At 43.5% G+C, this 22757-nt stretch overlaps 1 protein-coding gene across 3 annotated transcripts in view; it reads right to left on the bottom strand.

Annotated features, from left to right (window-relative positions):
* LOC115133817 (coiled-coil domain-containing protein 136-like) overlaps positions 1 to 22757 on the bottom strand; it is a 65928-nt gene that overhangs the window by 32228 nt on the left and 10943 nt on the right. The gene's annotated exons all lie outside the window — the stretch shown is intronic.

Below are 22757 nucleotides of genomic sequence, written 5' to 3'. Positions count from 1 at the left end.
CCTTAAGAACACCCATCCAAAAGCCCATATGTATTATATTAAGTTAAAATAAAAGTGTTCATTGTTCATTCAGTATTGTTGTCATTATTACAAAAATGTATGTATATATACATTTTAAAAATCGTCCAATTAATCGGGTTATCGGCTTTTTTGTCCTCCAATAATCGGTATCGGTGTTGAAAATTCATAATCGGTAGACCTCTAGTCTGTAGGGTTATATAATGAAGAGGTCTGGTCTGACCCGCTCGGGGTTTGGGTAGCTTTCTCAAGGGATAGCTTCTCCTGCGGGGCTAATTCTTTGATTAGGTGAAAGTCCAGCTGAAACTGTTTGGGGTTGCCCTGTACCAATACTGTTCCAGACTTATAGAGATTCATATCAGCTGACTCAGAATCCCCAGTATCCTGAGTTTCAACCCATCGCTAACAAGCCCCCCGCCCCCTTAACAGAGCGGAAGTGTGTAAATATAGCACTGTGCCATGCCAGGGGATGGTCTGTGCGGAAGATTAAGTTGCTTATGTTCCCATTTTTTTGTTCCCAACAGTCAGCAAAAAGAGCCTCTTGATTTTCCATAAGGAGGTTCATTTTGTACTATTTTCTTGCCTTGTCATTTTTTACATACAGAGGGTACTGTATTTTAATTACCTCTGAACAGCGGGAGGCAGCTTCAAAGCCCTCTGCATTTGGTCGGGGTAGCCGGTTTGATTCTCCTGCCATTGTTGGGCTAAAGGGCTCTGACACCTCTCACTTGACACGTCAGTGCTAATTGGAGTTGTATCAAGCTTGGTAGCCTTAACTTAGCATTCAGTCCTTATAACGTCAAATATATCATTGTAGTGTATTTTTCTTCTTGGCTTTTGGAAATAAAATATAGCTTCAGACTTAACATTACTCAGTCAGTTCCAGGTTGGATGGTGTTTTCAGGTTTCTGACTGTTTTCCTGGTAGTCTTTGGTCGTTGTAAAGCCTTCCAGGTAATTCTGTGTTGTTTGTTTCTCTCTCTCCCTCTCTTCTCCCCCACCAGTGGGACTGTTGGTCTGTTACTGTTGGTCTGTTACACCACTGACAGGTAGTGGTTCCCCTGAAGGGTCAGACTCAGCCCCCCTCTAAATCACTGGCTAATTAAACTCTCTTTACCTCTCTCTGCTGATGTAAGTGATGGTGAAAGGAGGTGATGCATGTGTGTCTGCTGCAGTCTCCTTAGTGCGTCACCACTGCCCAGACGGACTCTCACACACAGAGGGATGAAACAGGACGGATTAGAGAGAGTGGGACCTTCCATTCCTAAGACATGAGGCTGAGGTCTCCGTTACTAGCTGTGTATGCATGTGGGTGTGTGTTATTGGCCAATTAACTGGAAGACACAGAGTTCTGGGAAAGCCATTGGCTGACAATAGTTCCAGTTAAATCAATCAATATTAGAGTAAAAGCATGTGTGTGTGCATGCGTACCTGTGGCCAAGTGTGCAAGTGTGCGTGTGTGCATACCTGAGAATACACCAGATCTGTCTTATCCCTTTGGATTGAAAATATATACATAATACAGGCAGCACAACAAGCCAACACCTGCTTATAAACAAACAGTCAACAACAGGTTATAATCAGATGAACACACGCACACACACACACACGGCTCAGTGAAGATGACTCACAGTAGTTGAGTCAACTGGTGAATATGAATACTTTACAACTAAAGGAGGCTATGTATTAGACAATTAGCAGTCGACCTCCTACCTCCAGCCATAGCCCAGTACCTCCAACACACAGACACTGACCTCTCACAAACACACACACATACACCGAGACAGACACACACACACACACTATTTCATAGCCGATCTCTCCATGGTACACACACCCATCCAGAGGGCTAACGTCCTGCTGCTGACAGTGGCACGTCAAAGAGCTCAATACTCTGTGAGTACTGCATTCTTACATAACATGCTTGACACAGTTCCCTATAAACCCTCCACTCTCTGCTCTCTGGTGTCACCACTCTGATCAAAGGGGATACCGAGACACAGGAGAACATCTCCATTTGAGCTCCTTGTATACAGACCTGATATTGAGGGGGCTATACTGTATATAGCAGGCTGCAATAGCACAGCAGAGCACTGTGGGAAATTAAATCAATGATCTTACTGTAAGAGGATACTTAGGCCTGGTTTCATTTCACTAGACCGTAGCTCCTCTTGTCCCCTTTGAAGGGATTGTTTAATGTGGGTGAGGCCTTAGGAAACAACGTCGTCTAATTCTAGGATGCATAGACTAGTAAGGATGAAGCCTGTGTATGTAAGGGTACTGTCTCCTGACATAAGTCATTTCCTGTTTTTGAAAGATAACTTGTGTCTTTTCATTGTGAGATCTGGGTTTGTGGCAACTTCGTATTAGGATGGAAATTTCATTGAATTCATTCCCAAGTCCCTCTTCCAACCCAAATCTACTCAAATGAAAGACACGACACACTTATCCAACGTTAGCCTCGGAGAAAGAATCTCAGACGTACTTTTTTTTAAACACAGCATAACAATTATCATCATGGCACAATTATGGAAGAATATCTGGAGGCCCTGGTTTTAGTCTGGATTTAACAGTGATGCCTAAAAGCTAGCAATCTATTTTTAATCAAATGTAATGAGTTGTCGAAGGGAGACGAGACAGGAGTAAAACCACACATATCTGGGATAGAGCAAGTTGAGGGAAACGCATGATTTCAAAGAAGGTTCAAGTAAAACTATAGCGCCTTCATAAAGTATTCATACCCCTTGACTTATTCCACATTTTGTTAGTTACAGCCTGAATTAAAACTTGATTAAATAGATGTTTTCTTTCTCACCCGTCTACACACAATACCCCATAATGACAAAGTGAAAACATGTTTTTAGAAATGCTACATTTTTTGAGAATTACAGCTTTGAGTCTTTCTGTAAGATCTACTGTGTTATATTCTCCTACATTAAGTTCACATTTCCACAAACTTCAAAGTGTTTCCTTTCAAATGGTATCAAGAATATGCATATCCTTGCTTTAGGTCCTGAGCTACAGGCCGTTAGATTTGGATATGTCATTTTAGGCAAAAATTTAAAAAAGGGTCCAATCCTTTTGTTAGTGCATTGATAAATCATCCAAAGTGTTATTAATAACTTCACCATGCTCAAAGTAATATTCAATGTCTGTTTATTTTTTATTTATACCCATCTACCAATAGGTTCCCTTCATTGTGAGGCACTGTAAAACCTCCCTGGTCTTTGTGGTTGAATCTGTGTTTGAAATTCACTGCTTGACTGAGGGACATTACAGATAATTGTATGTGTGGGGTATAGAGATGAGACTTACGACAGGCCATTGCAAATATGGTTATGTGCCATTTTCAAGGTAATTTAGGTGATTGAAGTGATTGAAACCATTTTAGTCATTTCCTCACGGTTCCCTCCCCTCTTGTTTGTTTGTTTTGTTTAACCCCTCCCCCTCTTACTCCTCCCCTCCTCCTCCTCTCTGTAATCAACTCTGGGTCCCAACATCACTCTGGTCTGCCACAGGACTGACTGATAGGTTAAGGGCTTCTGGCAGGCGACCAATGATGTCCCTGCTACAACAGCATCACTGTCACAGGGATCATTCAATAATCACTCATCATCGCTGTCTGAACCTTTCTTCTCTCCCCCTCTCTCTATCCACCTCTTTCTCTACTCCTTCTCCCTCGCCTAACCTTCTCTCGCTCTGTTCTCCCTCCCTCTCTCTGCTAGCCCTCCCTTGTCCTCTCTCTCTCGCTCTCTCTCTCAAAGAAACACAATACTCTTTCTAAAGACAGTGTGACATTGAAATACTCTTGGCAAGATGAAATAGACGTGTCTCTCTCTTCTGTCTGACTGAGAAGCCACAGTTAGAACAGAGCCCAAATAACAACCATAACCAATTATATCCCTTCTACACAACTGTGCCCATAAATAATGCCCCCCCCCCCTCCCCACCATTCATAATCCCAGACCTGTCCCTCTTCATGTCCCCATGACGAAGGGACAATCACAGTGGCTGGTGGTTTGGAGGTGAAGGGGGGAGGCTGCGATGGCAGAATGAGTCATACCTCAACACTGCGTCACAAAACAGCACCTTGGTAACCATGGCCACACTCTCTTCTCTGCATACAGTATGCTACACATGCATCCTATCACACAGAAAGCAGCTTATTTATGCAGTCAAAGAGATACACCCCCTTTAGAATGCACATGAGGAGACTCCAGTCTTACACACTTGATCCCATCACTGCAATGTTATATCAAATATGGGTTTATGGCTACAGACAATTTGATTGCAGGGTACTCAGGGAAACAGAACTAGAGCAATCTTACTGGTATAAAAGGTAGTAAATAAGCTGCTGAAACAATAACTGGTATTCAGAGCAGGAGTAATGTCATCTAACCATGGCTAGGGAAGACAGGTGACTATTAGGGACATGAACGCAAAAGAGCGGTGAAAACCACGACATCATTTACAGAGTTTGAGACATACAGACTTACCGAAGGCTAGGATTCCAGCACACACGTACATACAAACACACCCTACAGTCTCCTTAGCATGCAGATACCTGAAGTCACTGTCCTCTGGGGGTGTAAAGCTGACGATTCAGCTACAATTCACTTCTTTCTCAATAGCATGTTTCACCAAGACACCATGTCAGACAATGCTTTGTTTCCAACCTGAGTCCACTCAAAGTAAAGCAATAAAAAAAGACATGACTTCCTCTTCCTCTGTTCTGATCACTCCAACACCCTCTGCAATATACTGTACATTGCCCTGATAGAGGAATTCAACCCAACGTAAATTGGCTTAATCTAGCAGTAAATTAGCCTGCCTTGAAGCGGCACCTTTTTTTACAAAGGCACGCAGAGCAGCCCTCTTAGCCTGTATAAAGAGTGATGTACTGCGGGTTAATGTGTATGTGGGACCTCTCACTCATTGGAAATAAACAGGCAGTGTTACAGTCGCCTCTAAAAGACGACTACATATAGAAAGTACACCCACTGTGCCTGCGGCTCAAATGGCACCCTATTCCCTATATATACTACTTTTGACCAGTGCACTATAGGGGAAAAGGGTAGCATTTAGAATCAGACTATGAATTGAAAGGCAATACGAGTGAATGGTGGCCATGGAGTGCCTGTCAATAAATATTTGTGACAGCCCAGGCTAAAATAGACCGCTGGGATATGTGCCACTGGGCTGTGGGGAGGACAAATTATGACCCCCTTCAGCATGTCTAGTCATTTATCCTTTCTCTCTCTCACTTGCCCATTCATATATTTCTGATGGATTAAGGTAAAGTGAATTAAAGATGGATATGTTTTTCAGTCCTTTTTCCTAATCTATACAATTTACGTGCCCCCAGACAATTGTTTTTTTGTTTGTTTCTAACAGATTTTTTAACGTATTTTGTAAGTAATGTTGCCGCGACCGTCTCTTATGACCGAAAATAACTTCTAGACATCAGGACTGCGATTACTCAGCACGGACTAGCAGAATCCTGTTTTTCCTTTCACGACTCTGACGAGCCCGACGCGAAGGATATACTGCTTCCTCGGGAACAGGCCCCAATCCCCGTGATCTGCGTGAAGAGGAGGCGGAGAAAGAGGGGCTAGAATTCATAGGCAGTCGAATAAACCCCCACTTCTCTCCATTCTGCTAGCAAATGTAAAATCCTTGGAGAATAAAATTGACGAGTTACGCGGAAGATTAAACTACCAACAGGACATTAAAACTGTAACATCTTACGCTTCATGGAGTCGTGGCTGAACAACGACAATATCAACATACAGCTGGCTGGTTATTCAATGTATCGGCAGGATAGAACAGCAGCGTCTGGTAAGACAAGGGGCGGCGGACTATGTATTTTTGTAAATAACAGCTGGTGCACGATATCTAAGGAAGTCTCGAGCTATTGCTCGCCTGAGGCAGAAAATCTCATGATAAGCTGTAGACCACACTACCTACCGAGAGAGTTTTCATCTGTATTCTTCGTAGCTGTTTTACGTACCACCACAGTCAGAGGCTGGCACTAAGACAGCATTGACTGAGCTGTATTCCGCCATAAGCAAACAAGAAAACGCTCACCCAGAGGCGGTGCTCCTAGTAGCCGGGAACTTTAACGCAGGGAAACTTCAATCCGTGTAGCATGTTAAATGTGCAACCAGAGGAAAAAGAACTCTGGACCACCTATACTCCACACACAGAGACGCATACAAAGCTCTCCCTCGCCCTCCATTTGGCAAATCTGACTATAATTATATCCTCCTGATTCCTGATTAGAAGCAAAAATTAAAGCAGGAAACACAAGTAACTAGATTAATAAAAAAAGTGGTCAGATGAAGCAGATTCTAAGCTACAGGACTGTTTTGCTAGCACAGACTGAATATGTTCCGGGATTCTTCCGATGTCATTGAGGTGTACACCATATCAGTCATTGGCTTCATCAATAAGTGCATTGATGACGTCGTCCCCACAGTGACTGTACGTACATACCTCAACCAGAAGCCATGGATTACAGGCAGCATCTGCACTGAGCTAAAGGCTAGAGCTGCCGCTTTCAAGGAGCGGGACTCCAACCCAGAAGCTTATCAGAAATCCCGCTATGCCCTCTGACGAACCATCAAAAAGGCAAAGCGTAAATACAGGACTAAGATCGAATTGTACTACACCGGCTCTGATGCTCGTCGGATGTGGCAGGGCTTGCAAACCATTACAGACTACAAAGGGAAGCACAGCCGAGAGCTGCCCAGTGACACGAGCCTACTAGACGAGCTAAACTACTTCTATGCTTGCTTCGAGGCAAATAACACTGAAATATGCATGAGAGCACCAGCTGTTCCAGAAGACTGTGTGATCACGCTCTCCGCAGCCGATGTGAGTAAGACCTTTAAACAGGTCAACATTCACAAGGCCACAGGGCCAGACGAATTACCAGGACATGTACTGCGACCATGTGCTGACCAACTGGCAAGTGTCTTCGCTGACATTTTCAACCTCTCCCTGTCCAAGTCTGTAATACCAACATGTTTTAAGCAGACCACCATAGTGCATGTGCCCAAGAACATGAAGGTAACCTGCCTAAATGACTACCGACCTGTAGCACTCACATCTGTAGCCATGAAGTGCTTTGAAAGGCTGGTCATGGCTTCCACATCAACACCATCATCCCAGAAATGCTAGACCCACCCCAATTTGCATACCGCCCCAACAGATCCACAGATGATGCAGTCTCTATGGCACTCCACACTGCCCTTTCCCACCTGGACAAAAATAACACCTATGTGAGAATGCTATTCATTGACTACAGCTCAGCGTTCAACACCGTAGTGCCCTCAAAGCTCATCAATAAGCTAAGGACCCTGGGATTAAACATTTCCCTCTGCAACTGGATCCTGGACTTCCTGACGGGCCGCCCCCAGGTGGTAAGGGTAGGTAACAACACATGTGCCACACTGATCCTCAACACAGGGTCCCCTCAGGGGTGCGTGCTCAGTCCCCTACTGTAAACCCTGTTCACTCATGACTGCATGGCCAGGCACGACTCCAACACCATCATTAAGTTTGCCAATGACACAACAGTGATAGGCCTAAATCACCGACAACAACGAGACAGCCTATAGGGAGGAGGTCAGAGACCTGGCCGTGTGGAGTCAGGACAACAACCTCTCCCTCAACGTGAACAAGACAAAGGAGATGATTGTGAACTACAGGAAAAGTAGGACCAAGCACGCCCCCGTTCACATCGACGGGGCTGCAGTGGAGCAGGTTGAGAGGTTCAAGTTCCTTGGTGTCCACATCACCAACAAACTAACATGGTCCAAGCACACCAAGACAGTCGTGAAGAGGGCACAACAAAACCTATTCCCCCTCAGGAGACTGAAAAGATTTGGTATGGGTCCTCAGATCCTCAAAAGGTTCTACAGCTGCACCATCGAGATTATCCTGACTAGTTACATCACTGCCTGGTATGGCAACTGCTCAGTCTCAGACTGCAAGGCACTACAAAGGATAGTGCGAACGGCCCAGTACATCACTTGGGTCAAGCTTCCTGCCATCCAGGACTTCTATACCAGGCGGTGTCAGAAGAAGGCCCTAAAAATTGTCAAAGACTCCAGCCACCCTGTTCTCTCTGCTACCGCACGGCAAGCGGTACCAGAGCACCAAGTCTAGGTCCAAAAGACTTCCAACTAGCTTCTACCCCCAAGCTACCCAGACTATTTGCATTGCCCCCCCCCCCCCCCTTTACACCACTGCTACTCTCTGTTGTCATCTTCCTACATGTACATACTACCCGCACATTGACTCTGCATTGGTAACTCCCTGTATATAGTCTCGCTATTGTCATTTTACTGCTGCTCTTTAATTACTTGTTACTTTTAGCTCTTATTCTTATCCATATTTTTTGGAAACTGCATTGTTGGTTAAGGGCTCGTAAGTAAGCAGTACACTGTAATGTTTACACCAGTTGTATTCGGCTCATGTGACGAATAAAATGTATCTTGCTCGATATTTTTGTCTTTCTGTCTCTTTCGCCTTCTCTCCTAATCTGTTAATCTCTCTTTCTTCAGCATCCTTCTCTTTCTGCCTCTCCCTGACAAAGGCAGTAATGTCCAGACACATTTCCTCTCCACATCCCTGATCACTCCCGAACAAGCACCATCAATACTGTCTACACAGTACACACATCCACTCAGGACCACTCACACAAACAAACAGACACCACACACGCGCACACACTCACTCACACAAAGAGGAACAGATGACACTGCTCTGTGGCACAGCTGAGCCAGTGAAATGAAAAGGAATCTCCATACACTCATGATCAATGCATCATTTTCAATGTATTAGGCTGAGCTTTCGGTCGTCAGACCTTCATCAGAGCATACAAAAACACACAACGACGCACAAGGTCACACGTAGGAAATGTGCGTCAATGCAATCAGACACGTTGCGCATCAGCAACAAAAGCACCAGGAGGCACATCAGTAATCAATTATCTCAGAAAGGTGTGACTTGATCCAGTATTTTCTTCTCTCATTATTTTAACAAGGGTCATCCTTTAATATGTTTCCTCTTAACCCCTGGCTTTATGTGGTTCCTTTCATTTCTGACGGTTCTTTAACCCGATAACCGCGTACAAGTTCCCATAGGCCCACCCCTTTCGCATTTTTATTTAGTTCTTGGTCTTCACACCTGTTTCTAGGTTTTTGAAGTGTTTATGAATTTAATTTTTTAAAAAGGTACAGTTCTGTCAAAACTATATTGAATCCCAAAAATATCTATACTGAATCAAGTCACACTATTCTGAGATAATTGAGATAATTGATTACTGATTGCTTTGTATGCAGGTGTTTCGCATCATGTCTGATTGCATTGACGCAAGTTGCCTATATGTGGCCTCTGGCATTGTGTGTTTTTGGATGCTCTGATTCCTTTTAATTTCAGTGTTTCTCGTTATCTCCTGCACCTCAGCAACGGTCAGGTGTGCCACATATCCACTCAAGATTCTACAGCTGAGCCAGTGAAAAGAGAGGAAGGTTGAGAGGAAGAATGAGTGACAGAGAATCAGAAACGTGTCTTTTGCCCCAGGCCCACACCTGCACTGATTACTATTCTGTTGTGCTTCATCCCAGACCAAGGACAGGGTGCTAGCTTGCCTTTATCACTGCACCTGCTAGCTTGCCTCACAGATCACTGCACCTGTACATAGCCCATCTATCTACCTCATCCCCATACTGTATTTATTTATTTATCTTGCTTCTTTGCACCCCAGTATCTCTACTTGCACATTCATCTTCTGCTCATCTACCATTCCCGTGTGTAATTGTTATATTGTAATTACTTTGCCACCATGGCCTATTTATTACCTTAACTCCCTTATCTTACCTCATTTGCACTCAATGTATATATACTTTTTTTTCTACTGTATTATTGACTGTACGTTTTGTTTATTGCATGTGTAACTCTGTGTTGTTGTATGTGTCGAATTGCTATGCTTTATCTTGGCCAGGTCGCAGTTGCAAATGAGAACTTGTTCTCAACTAGCCTATCTGGTTAACCTCTTCAACCTATGGGGGCGCTATGTCATTATTGGATAAAAAAACGTGCCCGTTTTAAGCACAATATTTTGTCACGAAAAGATGCTCGACTATGCATATAATTGGCAGCTTTGGAAAGAAAACACTCTGACGTTTTCAAAACTGCAAATATATTATCTGTGAGTGCCACAGAACTCATGCTACAGGCGAAACCAAGATGAAACCTCAAACAGGAAATGAGCAGAATTTGAGGCTCTGTTTCCCATCGTCTCCTTATATGGCTGTGAATGTGCCATGAATGAACCTGAGCTCTCTGCCGTTGGTCCAAGATGTATGCAGCATTGTGACGTATTTGTAGGCATATCATTGGAAGATTGACCATAAGAGACTACATTTACCAGGGGTCCGCCCGGTGTCCTGTGTCGAAATTATTGCGTAATCTCTAGGTCCATGTGCGTTCCATTTCTTCAGAAGAGAAAGTCAACTGCCACGATGGATTTATCGTCGATAGATATGTGAAAAACACCTTGAGGATTGATTCTAAACATCGGTTTGTCATGTTTCTGTCGATATTATGGAGTTAATTTGAAAAAAGTTTGCATTTAATGACTTAATTTTCGTTTTTTTTCTTACCCAAACGTGATGGAGAAAACGGAGCGATTTGTCAACACAAATAATATTTTTGTAAAAACTGAACATTTGCAATCTGAGAGTCTCCTCATTGAAAACATCTGAAGTTCTTCAAAGGTAAATTATTTTATTTGAATGTTTTTCTGGTTTTTGTGAAAATGTTGCTTGCTGAATGTCAGGCATAATACTATGCTAGGCTATCAATAGTGTTACACAAATGCTTGTTTTGCAATGGTTAAGAAGCATATTTTTGACAATCTGAGATGACAGTGTTGTTAACAAAAGGCTAAGCTTGAGAGCAAATAGATTTATTTCATTTCATTTGCGATTTTCATGAATAGTTAACGTTGCGTTATGCTAATGAGCTTGCGGATAGATTTACACAGTCCTGGATACAGGTTTCTTTCGTAGCTAAACGTGACGCAGAAAACGGAGCGATTTGTCCTAAACAAATCATATTTTTGTAAAAACTGAACATTTGCTATCTAACTGAGTCTCCTCATTGAAAACATCTGAAGTTCTTCAAAGGTAAATTATTTTATTTGAATGTTTCTGGTTTTTGTGAAAATGTTGCCTGCTGAATGCTAACGCTAAATGCTACGCTAAATGCTACGCTAGCTATCAATACTGTTACACAAATGCTTGTTTTGCTATGGTTGAGAAGCATATTTTGAAAATCTGAGATGACAGTGTTGTTAACAAAAATCTAAGTTTGAGAGCTAGCATATTGATTTCATTTCATTTGCGATTTTCATGAATAGTTAACGTTGCATTATGGTAATGAGCTTGAGGCTGTATTCACGATCCCGGATCCGGGATGGCTCGTCGCAACAGGTTAAATAAAGGTGAGGCGGAGCGGGTGACATTGGCTATGAGACAGGCAGAATACTGAAGACCACCACACAGACCTATACACACAACCTCCTTCTTCCATGTCCCATTATCACTCCATCTGGCTCTGTTCCTTTCATCAATCCCCAAGTGACCATTATCCCAGATGTTGCCACAGAACACACACACACACACACTGTAACGGTTTTGACTTGAGGTTATTATTTATAGGGGTGCCAGGTAGGTTGTGCCTACCAGAGAAAACATTGGTTTCTCCTTTTAGTTTGGGTGGGAATGAGTCCCATCTGGTCCGTCAAGTCTACACCAATACAAAGGACTTATGTAAAAGTCAGGATGGAAATAAACTTTTCATGAACCCTTAAAACATTGGAAAGAACTTCAAAAACAACTATATTCTTTTGCGTGGGTTGTATTAACAACATCAATGATTACACACACATATATAATAATATCACAATGAGTTCTGGTTCCTCCAAAAATGTCCTGTACCTCGGGCCTAAAAAGAGTCCAGCCCGGTAAAGGAGTTCAGTGAACTCAAGTGACTTTTGTCACGCAATGTTTGTCCGTTCATTCAGTGTAGCATAAACCCAGTATTAAACATACCATCAATATAACAATTATTTTACCACAGAACTTAAAGCGTATCAACTCTTACTAAGTCCTCAACTACAACTAACTACATAAATCATCACAGTATACCTCACATCAAAACAAATGAAATACCGTATACAAAAAGGTTGTAGTCAGTCGGTCAGTCAGACAATCCAATCCGCCAACAGATCTCCAGCTGAGAAAGGCCACGAAGAACGGAGGACGGTGTAGTCCACGGACGCAAAGAGTGGATCCGATCCTGGGTAAACTCTATTAGGCAACAAAACAACGGAATAGGGGAACTGAGGGTTGAACACATCCTCAGTCACGTCTCCATCACAACCCCACTTTCGCGCAGCTGATGCTGGCTATTTAATTGGGAATTAAAGGGAAAGCGTCCTATTGGAAGCACTGAGACGGTTCAGAAAAATTCAGGGCCGTCACACACCCCCTCCCCTGGAAAAAGCCGACCATTGCCCTGGAAGGCACATCTTGGTCGGGGAACCCGAGAAAGGTCTCCTCATCACTTTCCTCTACAAAAATATTCATGACTTTTTGGAGCTCACGCTCCTCAGCTGAGGGGTCACAGGCCTTAAGGTGTGAGACTTCTGGGTCTGGGAATCCGAGAAAAGTCTCCTCACTTTCCTCTTCAAAGATATCCAGGACCTTGCGGCGCTCAATCGCTTCCAATTCCTCAGCCGAGGGGTAACAGGCCTTAAGGCGTGAGACATGGACAATGCGCATATCTTCACCTGTGTCCTCTTTCACCACTCGGTAGTTCAAAGGGCCCATCTGCTCCACAATCCTATATGGTCCTTGCCATTTAGGAGCGAGCTTGGCCGAGAAGAATTGTTCAGCTTTCGAGTAAGGATGAGAGCGAAGCCACACCCGATCACGAAGCTGGAACTGCATGTCTCGTCTGTTCTTATCATAATTCCTCTTCTGCTTGAGTTGAGCCTGGATCATGTTCTTTGAGACAAGAGCTCTCAAGTCATGGAGATGGACTACCTGGTCATAGCAAGCAGCGTCTGGAGTAAGCTGCTGGGACTGTAGCACCATATCCAAGGGTCCTCGGAGAGGACGACTTAGGTTCAGCTCTGCAGGTGTGACTCCAGTGGACTCTTGCACAGCAGAATTCAGAGCAAATCGAAACTTGTGAAGGTGCTTGTCCCAGTGTTTGTGCTGGGTCCCTACATAGGAAGCAATCATTTTCTTCAAGGTTCGATTTACTCTCTCAGTGAGATTGGTCTGTGGGTGATAGGCAGTGGTCAACTTCTGTCTCAGGTTCCATCTTTGGCAGGTCTCCTCAAAGAGATCAGAGACAAATTGGGAACCTCGATCAGACAGGATGTAATCAGGCACTCCCCAGCGAGTCAGGATCTCTTTCGTAAGGATGTTAGAGACGGTCCTTGCTGTAGCCTGACGTAGGGAAAAGAGCTCCACCCACTTTGAATAATAATCAACAAAAACAAGCATGTACACATTCTGATTGGAGCTTCTAGGAAATGGACCCATCAAATCCACTCCTAACATTTCCCAAGGTCAGGTAACCACCGTTTGCTGCAACTTGCCAGCAGGCTTTCTACCTTCTGGTTTGTACATTTGACAAACCTGACAGTTTCGGATGTGTGACTTCACATCCATGCTCAGATGTGGCCAGTACAGTAAAGCTTGCAACCGCTTGTAGGTTTTGAACCTGCCCAAATTACCAGCTAATGGGTCTTCATGGAAATGTTGAAGCAGTTGAAGGCGTAGAGTTTCAGGTATGTACATTTGGTAGAGTGTTCTGTGAGGTAGTTGTACAACTCGGTAGACTTTGTCTTCAATGATGGTCAGCTTTGTGGTAGGATTGACCATCTTTTCTCCATCTTCCAGGATAGTCTGGTACAAGGCCTGTACTTCTGGATCATCCTGTTGGGCTTTCCATATGGCCTCATCAGAGATGGGAAAGTCTGTTTTGGGAGAGTCTCGACTGCTTGACAGGACAGTAGCATATGTAAGATGAGGGCCACCGTTATCACAAGCAGGAGCTCTGGACAAGGCATCTGGAACAGTGTTGTATTTTCCTTTCCTGTATTCCACTGCAAAGGTGAACTCTTGCAACCGTAGAGCCCATCTTATGAGTCTGGTAGTTGGTTTGTTGGTCTTGAACACCCACACAAGGGAGGAATGGTCAGTGACCACAGTGAAGTGTCTACCCTCCAGGTAGTACCTCCACTTTTCCAAAGCCCTTCTTCAGTGCCAAGTCCAGTCTGTTGGACTAGGACAGCACCAAGTCCAACATCACTTGCATCAGTGTAAACAACAAAAGGGCAATCAAAGTTGGGATGACCTAAAGTGGGAGGTGTGACGAGGTGTCGTTTCAGGGTTTCAAAGGAGGTCTGGCACTCTGCCGTCCATTGGAATTTCGCTCCTTTTCGCTTCAACGCGTTGAGGGGTTCTGCCACCTGGGAGAAGTTCGACACAAACCGATGGTACCATCCAGCCATACCAAGGAACCGTTGAAGGGCCTTGAGTGTGGTTGGCACAGGGAAGTCTTGTACAGCCTTTGTCTTCTCAGGATCCACATGAATGCCGTCGAAAGACACAATATGGCCAAGGAACTTCAGGGAGGTTTGGCAGAAGTTGCTCTTCTTCATATTTAAGGTCAGACCAGCTTCTCTTAGCTTGTCCAACACTGCTTGAAGATCTTGAAAGTGTCTTTCTCTGTTCTGAGAGTAGATAATTATATCGTCCAGGTAGACGAAACAGATCTTCCCTTTGAGCTCACCTAACGCAATCTCCATGAGTCTTTGGAAAGTGGCAGGGGCATTCTTTAATCCAAAGGGCATCACCTTAAAGGAAAACAAGCCCTCAGCACAGACAAAAGCAGTCTTGTCCTTGCTTTCCTGGTCCATCTCAACCTGCCAATAACCACTATTGAGGTCAAGGGTAGTGAACACAACAGCGCCAGACAATGACTCCAGGATCTCATGGATGGTGGGAAGAGGATAGGCATCAGTCTGGGAAACATTGTTGGTCTTCCTATAGTCCACACAAAATCTAAGACCACCAGTCTTTTTTGGGATGAGAACAACAGGAGCAGCCCAGGGAGAGGAGGAACGTTCTATTATATCTTGTGTTAACATATCATTAATGAGTCCCTTTTGGATGATTAGCTTCGCTAATACGATATGGCTTTTGCTTGATCGGCATTTCCTGTGTAAGGAATATTTTGTGCTTCAGGAGCCTGGTGCGTCCCAGCTTTGAAGTACATACATCAGCATTATTCTGCAGCTGTTCCAACAGCCTTAACTCCTCTGGCTGTTCCAGCTGAGCTCTTCTCACAGCCTGTAAAAGGAGATCGTCAGAAGGATTATCAAGGGTTAGTGGTACCGGAGCAATGGCAGAGAAGACTGCCACATTTGAACCCCAATCATGTAACTTCATAGCTTCTGATTGGAAGAAATGCTTCTCGCTCGGATTGTATGGAAACCAGTAGCAATTGTGTGCGATATCAATCTGGACACCACTGAAGTACATGAAATCAATTCCCAACACGACAGGAAAAGCAAGGTTCCTGGTTTGTAGGATAACAGAAGGAATCATATAGGAGCGGTTACACAGGCGGAACTCTACACACACACACACACACACACACACACACACACACACACACACACACACACACACACACACACACACACCACCCCAGCCTTGATGAGAAAAGACAGTAGATTGTGGGCCAGAGGAGAGCAGTGCTGGAATATCAATAGGCCTGCATTAGTTCTGTGAAGACATGTAACATCTCTCTCTCCTTCACTTCCTCCATCCCTCATCTCCTCTGGTTCTCAGCATCTTCCCTTTCTTTCTCTCTGGCCAGATCAGACGTCATCACTGTGGCAGTGGTGTTTTTAATTCATGTTTGACAGAGCTGTAATGAGTCATTTCATATGAGATGGAGAGAAGAGATGAAGCCAGTAAGATGATGAGAGACTGAAAGAGGGGGAAAAAGAGAAAAACAGTTGGAGAGAGGGCCGAAGACAATTTTAGAGTAAAAAAGGATGAAGCAGAGAGAGGATAGGTGAGAGAAGATAGGAGTAAAAAGGATGAAGCAGAGAGAGGATAGGCGAGAGAAGATAGGAGTAAAAAGGATGAAGCAGAGAGAGGATAGGCGAGAGAAGATAGGAGTAAAAAGGATGAAGCAGAGAGAGGATAGGCGAGAGAAGATAGGAGTAAAAAGGAATGAACAGAATCAAAGAGTAGGAATATTAGAGAGGACATAAATAAAAGCCTAAACCAGACTAGACTAATCACCAGTATTAATGTTTACCCGATTATAAACCCAATTCAATTTGTTTTCCTTCTATACAAGGGAGGGGAGATCAATATGAGGAAAATATCTCCTATCAGAGCACCCCTGTCTCTATGATTTACCAGGAGATTATGAATACACACAAACACACAAACAAACACACACAGAACGAGGGCTCGTAAAATCCATATGACTAACCTGAATACACACAGCCCCAGTGCAGAGGGGATATGATATACTGTAGGATGATGAAGATGGAGGAGGACGAAGGGCACTGGGACATAATGTTATCAATTTCACACACTCTCTCTCTCCCCCTCTCCTCTACCTCTATCCTTCATATCCTAATCTTCTACAAACACACTAAGGTAACAGACACCTGACACTCACACACACAAAGATGACATCCCACACACGCATAGACACAATGCAGTGTTATTTGGGATCAGTCTCATGGTCCAATTTGGAGAAAACACACACACACCTTAAACTACAGTTACGTGCAGAATCGTCACATGTTAAATTAACTTGCATCCCATCCATCTTTTTTTATTGACGTCACTCCCTCAAGGACAAAACATCCCATTCAGAAGAGAAACCATGACAGGAATCGAGCCACGTTATGAATTCACATTCTCACTGAGACAAATATGTTGGTTATGTCAGCCGAGATCTTTCACAATAATTGACACACACACGCACCTGTTAGAACATATATTTTTTTATATGACCATACAAGGGCAGTCCACAACAACGAGCTCGGTTTAGTATAGAGCAGGGGTACTCAAATACTATTTGAGAAGGTCCAGATGGATGTTGTAATTTATCGCCAAAATAACAAACCCCCACCAAGTACAATGCGACTTCAAACTGTTCACACCCCTCTTGTTGGTGGAGAAAATGTTGCAGTTTTAAAGCTAATTCTACACATTTTGCCATCTTATGTGTGTTTATACAATGATACACTACATGACCAAAAATATGTGGACACCTGCTAGTCAAACACCTCATTCCAAAATCATAGCCATTAATTCCCTTTGCTGCTGGGTTGGCTTTCCCCTAGATGTTGGAACATGGCTGCGGGGACTTGATTCCTTTCAGCCACAAGAACATTAGTGAGGTCGGGTGCTGATGTTGGGCGATTAGGTCTGGCTCGCAGTCGGCATTCCAATTCATCTTAAAGGTGTTCGATGGAGTTGAGGTCAGGGCTCTGTGCAGGCCAGTCAAGTTCTTCCACACCGATCTTGACAAACCATTTCTGTATGGACCTCAATTTGTGTACGAAGGCTTTGTCTTTTTATTTTTTTTTAATTGAGAATTTTACCTCCCATTTCTCCCCAATTTCGTGGTATCCAATTGTTAGTAGCTACTATCTTGTCGCATCGCTACAACTCCAGTACGGGCTTGGGAGAGACGAAGGTCGAAAGTCATGCATCCTCCGATACACAACCCAACCAAGCCGCACTGCTTCTTAACACAGCGTGCCATCGATAAAAGACCGTCAATCACCATATTCTTATCGGCAGACTCAATAGCCTTGGTTTTTCTAATGACTGGTTCACCAACTACTTTGCAGACAGAGTTCAGTGTGTCAAATCAGAGGGCATGTTGTCTGGACCTCTGGCAGTCTCTTTGGGGGGTACCACAGGATTCAATTCACTTTTCTCTGTATATATCAATGATGTCGCTCTTGCTGTGGGAGATTCACTGATCCACCTCTACGCAGACAACACCATTCTGTATACTTCTGGACCTTACGTGGACACTGTGCTAACTAACCTCGAAAAGAGCTTCAATGCCATACAACACTACTTCCGTGGCCTCCAACTGCTCTTAAACGCTAGTAAAAACCAAATGCATGCTTTTCAACCATTCGCTGCCCGCACCCGCCCGTCCTAACACCACCCTGGACGGTTCCGACCTAGAATATGTGGACAACTATAAACACCAAGGTGGCTGGCTAGACTGTAAACTCTCTTTCCAGACTCATATTAAACATCTCCAATCAAAAATCAAACTAGAATCGGCTTTCTATTTCGCAACAAAGCCTCCTTCACTCACGCCGCCAAACTTACCCTAGTAAAACTGACTATCCTACCGATCCTCGACTTCGGCAATGTCATCTGCAAAATAGATTCCAACACTCTACTCAGCAAACTGGATGCAGTCTATCACAGTGCCATCCGTTTTGTTACCAAATCACCTTATGCCACCCACCACTGCGACCTGTATTCTCTAGTCGGCTGGCCCTCGCGACATATTCGTCGCCAGACCCAATGGCTCCAGGTCATCTATAAGTCTATGCTAGGTAAAGCTCCGCCTTATCTCAGTTCACTGGTCACGATAACAACACCCACCAGTAGCACATGTTCCAGCAGGTATATCTCACTGATCATCCCCAAAGCCAACACCTCATTTGGGCGCCTTTCCTTCCAGTTCTCTGCTGCTAGTGACTGGAACGAATTGCAAAAATCGCTGAAGTTGGAGACTTATTTCCCTCACCAACTTTAAACATCAACTATCTGAGCAGCTAACCGATCGCTGCAGCTGTACATAGTCCATCTGTAAATAGCCCACCCAATCTATCTACCTCATCCCCATATTTTTTTTTTAAAAACTTTTCTGCTCTTTTGCACACCAGTATCTATACTTGCATATCATCATCTGCTCATTTATCACTCCAGTGTTAATCTGCTAAATTGTAATTATTCACTCCTATGGCCTATTTATTGATTGCCTACCTCCTCATGCCTTTTGCACACACTGTATATAGACTTCATTTTTTTCTACTGTGTCATTGATTTGTTTATTGTGTTATTGGCTTGTTTATTGTTTACTCCATGTGTAACTATGTGTTGTTGTCTGTGTCACACTGCTTTGCTTTATCTTGGCCAGGTCGCAGTTGCAAATGAGAACTTGTTCTCAACTAGCCTACCTGGTTAAATAAAGGTGAAATTTAAAAAAATAAAAATAAAATACTTTCAAAGTTGTGGCAAAATAGCTTAAGGACAACAAAGTCAAGGTATTGGAGTGGCCATCACAAAGCCCTGACCTCAATCCCATAGAAAAATTGTGGGCAGAACTGAAAAAGCGTGTGTGAGCAAGTAGGCCTACAAACCTGACTCAGTTACACCAGCTCTGTCAGGAGGAATGGGCCAAAATTCACCCAACTTATTGTGGGAAGCTTGTGGAAGGCTGCCCAAAATGTTTGACCCAAGTTGAACAATTTTAAAGGCAATGCTACCAAATACTAATTGAGTGTATGTAAACTTCTGACCCACTGGGAATGTGATGAAAGAAATCAAATCTGAAATAAATCATTCTCTCTACTATTATTCTGACATTTCACATTCTTTAAATAAAAATAAAAAGATCCTATAACTGACCTAATACATGGAATTTTAACTAGGATTAAATGTTAGGAATTGTGAAAAACTGAGTTGAAATTATTTGGCTAAGGTGTATGTAAACTTCCGACTTCAACTGTGTGTATATATATACACACACACACACAAACATATAGTGTACCTGAGTGACACAACCAAATCAATGGGGGCCTCCTGTGGGTTGAGGCCCCCATGGGCACATGCTCTGGCTATTGCCTATTGAGTATGGCTGGTAAAGAGAAACAAAAACAATAGAAATCATGAACAACTTTTATATCTGCTGAAAGCTAAAACTCTACATGTCAAAATAAGCTCTTACTTGTCCTGCTGTGACCTACTCCCATCAAACGGGACTCCCTAAAAACACACCACTTCAATACAGGTTCAACCGGATGTGACTTTTCGTAGCAGGTTAGGAGAGCGTTTTCGCTAACCCTTAACCTTTTCCTAACCTTAACCTAACTGTCCTAACCTGTTACGTAATTCTCCTAACCTGCTGTGAAAGTTTTAATCTGCTATGAAAAAGTCGCTTCTGGTGGTAGCTGTATGGAAATGGCGTGTTCTTAGGCAATCTTACCATTGAACCACCAAGTTTATTTAACATTTTGTTTTCAGCAAACGACTATAACATTGTCACAAACAAATGTAACTTATTGTCAATGTTCTCCACTAAAGTAAACTCAGCAAAAAAAGAAACGTCCCTTTTCCAGGACCCTATCTTTCAAAGATAATTTGTAAAAAAATAAAAAATAATAAGTTCACAGATCTTCATTGTAAAGGGTTTAAACACTGTTTCCCATGCTTGTTTAATGAATCATAAACAATTAATGAACATGCACCTGTGGAATGGTCGTTAAGACAGACGGTAAGCAATTAAGGTCACAGTTGTAAAAATGTAGGACATGTGAGGCATGAAACCTACAGATGTGGCCAGGGCAATAAATTGCAATGTCCGTACTGTGAGACGCCTAAGACAGCGCTACAGTGAGACAGGACGTACAGCTGATTGTCCTCGCAGTGGCAGACCACGTGTAACAATAAATGCACAGGATCGGGACATCCGAACATCACACCTGCGGGACAGGTACAGGATGGCAACAACAACAACACCAGTAACGCATAATCCCTCCATCAATGCTCAGACTGTCCGCAATAGGCTGAGAGAGGCTGGACTGAAGGCTTGTAGCCCTGCTGTAAGGCAGGTCCTCACCAGACTTTACCGGCAACAATGTCGCCTATGGACACAAACCCACCTTCGCTGGACCAGACAGGACTTGCAAAAAGTGCTCTTCATGGTTTTGTCTCACCAGGGGTGATGGTCGGATTCGCGTTTATAGTTGAAGGAATGAGCGTTACACCGAGGCCTGTATTCTGGAGAGGGATCGATTTGGAGGTGGAGGGTCTGTCATGGTCTGGGGCGGTGTGTCACAGCATCATCGGACTGAGCTTGTCGTCATAGCAGGGAATCTCAACGCTGTGTGTTACACGTGGTACCCTTCCTGCAGGCTTATCCTGACATGACCCTCCAGCATGACAATGCCACCAGCCATACTGCTCATTCTGTGAGTGATTTCCTGCAAGACAGCAATGTCAGTGTTGTGCCATGGCCAGCGAAGAGCCAGGATCTCAATCCCATTGAGCACGTCTGGGACCTGTTGGATCGGAGGGTGAGGGCTAGAGCCATTGGGGTGGCAGCGTAGCCTAGTGGTTAGAGCGTTAGACTAGTAACCGGAAGGTTGCGAGTTCAAACCCCTGAGCTGACAAGGTACAAATCTGTCGTTCTGCCCCTGAACAGGCAGTTAACCCACTGTTCCCAGGCCGTCATTGAAAATAAGAATATGTTCTTAACTGACTTGCCTGGTTAAATAAAGGTAAAATAAAAAATAAAAAAAATCCCTGCAGAAATGTCCTGGAACTTGCAGGTGCCTTGATGCAAGAGTGGGGTAACATCCCACAGCAAGAACTAGCAAATCTGGTGCAGTCCATGAGGAGGAGATGCACTGCAGTAATATACAGCTGGTGGCCACACCAGATACTGACTGTTACTTTTGATTTTATTTTGACCCCCCCTTTGTTCAGGGACACATTATTCAATTTCTGTTAGTCACATGTCTGTGGAACTTGTTCAGTTTATATCTCAGTTGTTGAATCTTGTTATGTTCATACAAATATTTACACATGTTAAGTTTGCTGAAAATAAACGCAGTTCACAGTGAGAGGACGTTTCTTTTTTTGCTGAGGTTATGACAACATCTAATGTCCACCCTTTTTATCATTGGCTAGGTTTCCGTCCAATTGGCGACAGATTTTCATGCAAATATTTAATTAAAACATTGCATAAAAACAATATGCGCATTTTCCCACCCGAGATGTGTTTTCGTCAAATTGACTTGATTCAGATAAAAAGGATGATTACAATTAAATTCCCATGTACTGAATAAAATCTACAAGTTAAATAGGTTTCCGTTGCATTTTCCACTCTACTGATGGTTTTGTCACATTAAAAAAAGGCGTTATATAGCGAATGTGCCCACTCTCTCTGGTATTGGTACGTGCGCCCTAGCCAACAGCTCTCAGATACAGTACGGTTACAGGTATAGCCTACACATGATGAGATTATTATGAACAAAAGAGCAAGATTATTTGTATTTGTTAAACGGCAGCCAAGCATCGATAATCATGTCCCCAGAATAAGACCCTAGATATTTATTAGAAAGGAGCATCAAGATCATCATCTTGTACATTCACCACCCTGAGAAGTTCATCACTTATTTCATCTGTAGCCTAATAAACTGCAAGCTTTCCTGACAAGTTGAAGTGGGAGGACCACAGAACATGTCATGACTCCAAGTTCACGTTCGATATTTCCTTTAGTTATTTTATTAATATTTGCGCATAAAAACGTTTCCAACACCATTTCTCGCATAATCAATTTTACTGACACAAA

Source organism: Oncorhynchus nerka, linkage group LG8 (assembly GCF_034236695.1).
Source record: "Oncorhynchus nerka isolate Pitt River linkage group LG8, Oner_Uvic_2.0, whole genome shotgun sequence".
In the NCBI taxonomy this organism is placed as follows: domain Eukaryota; kingdom Metazoa; phylum Chordata; class Actinopteri; order Salmoniformes; family Salmonidae; genus Oncorhynchus; species Oncorhynchus nerka.
Note: the sequence above shows the minus strand (reverse complement) of the source record. Positions and strands in the feature narration are given on the sequence as shown.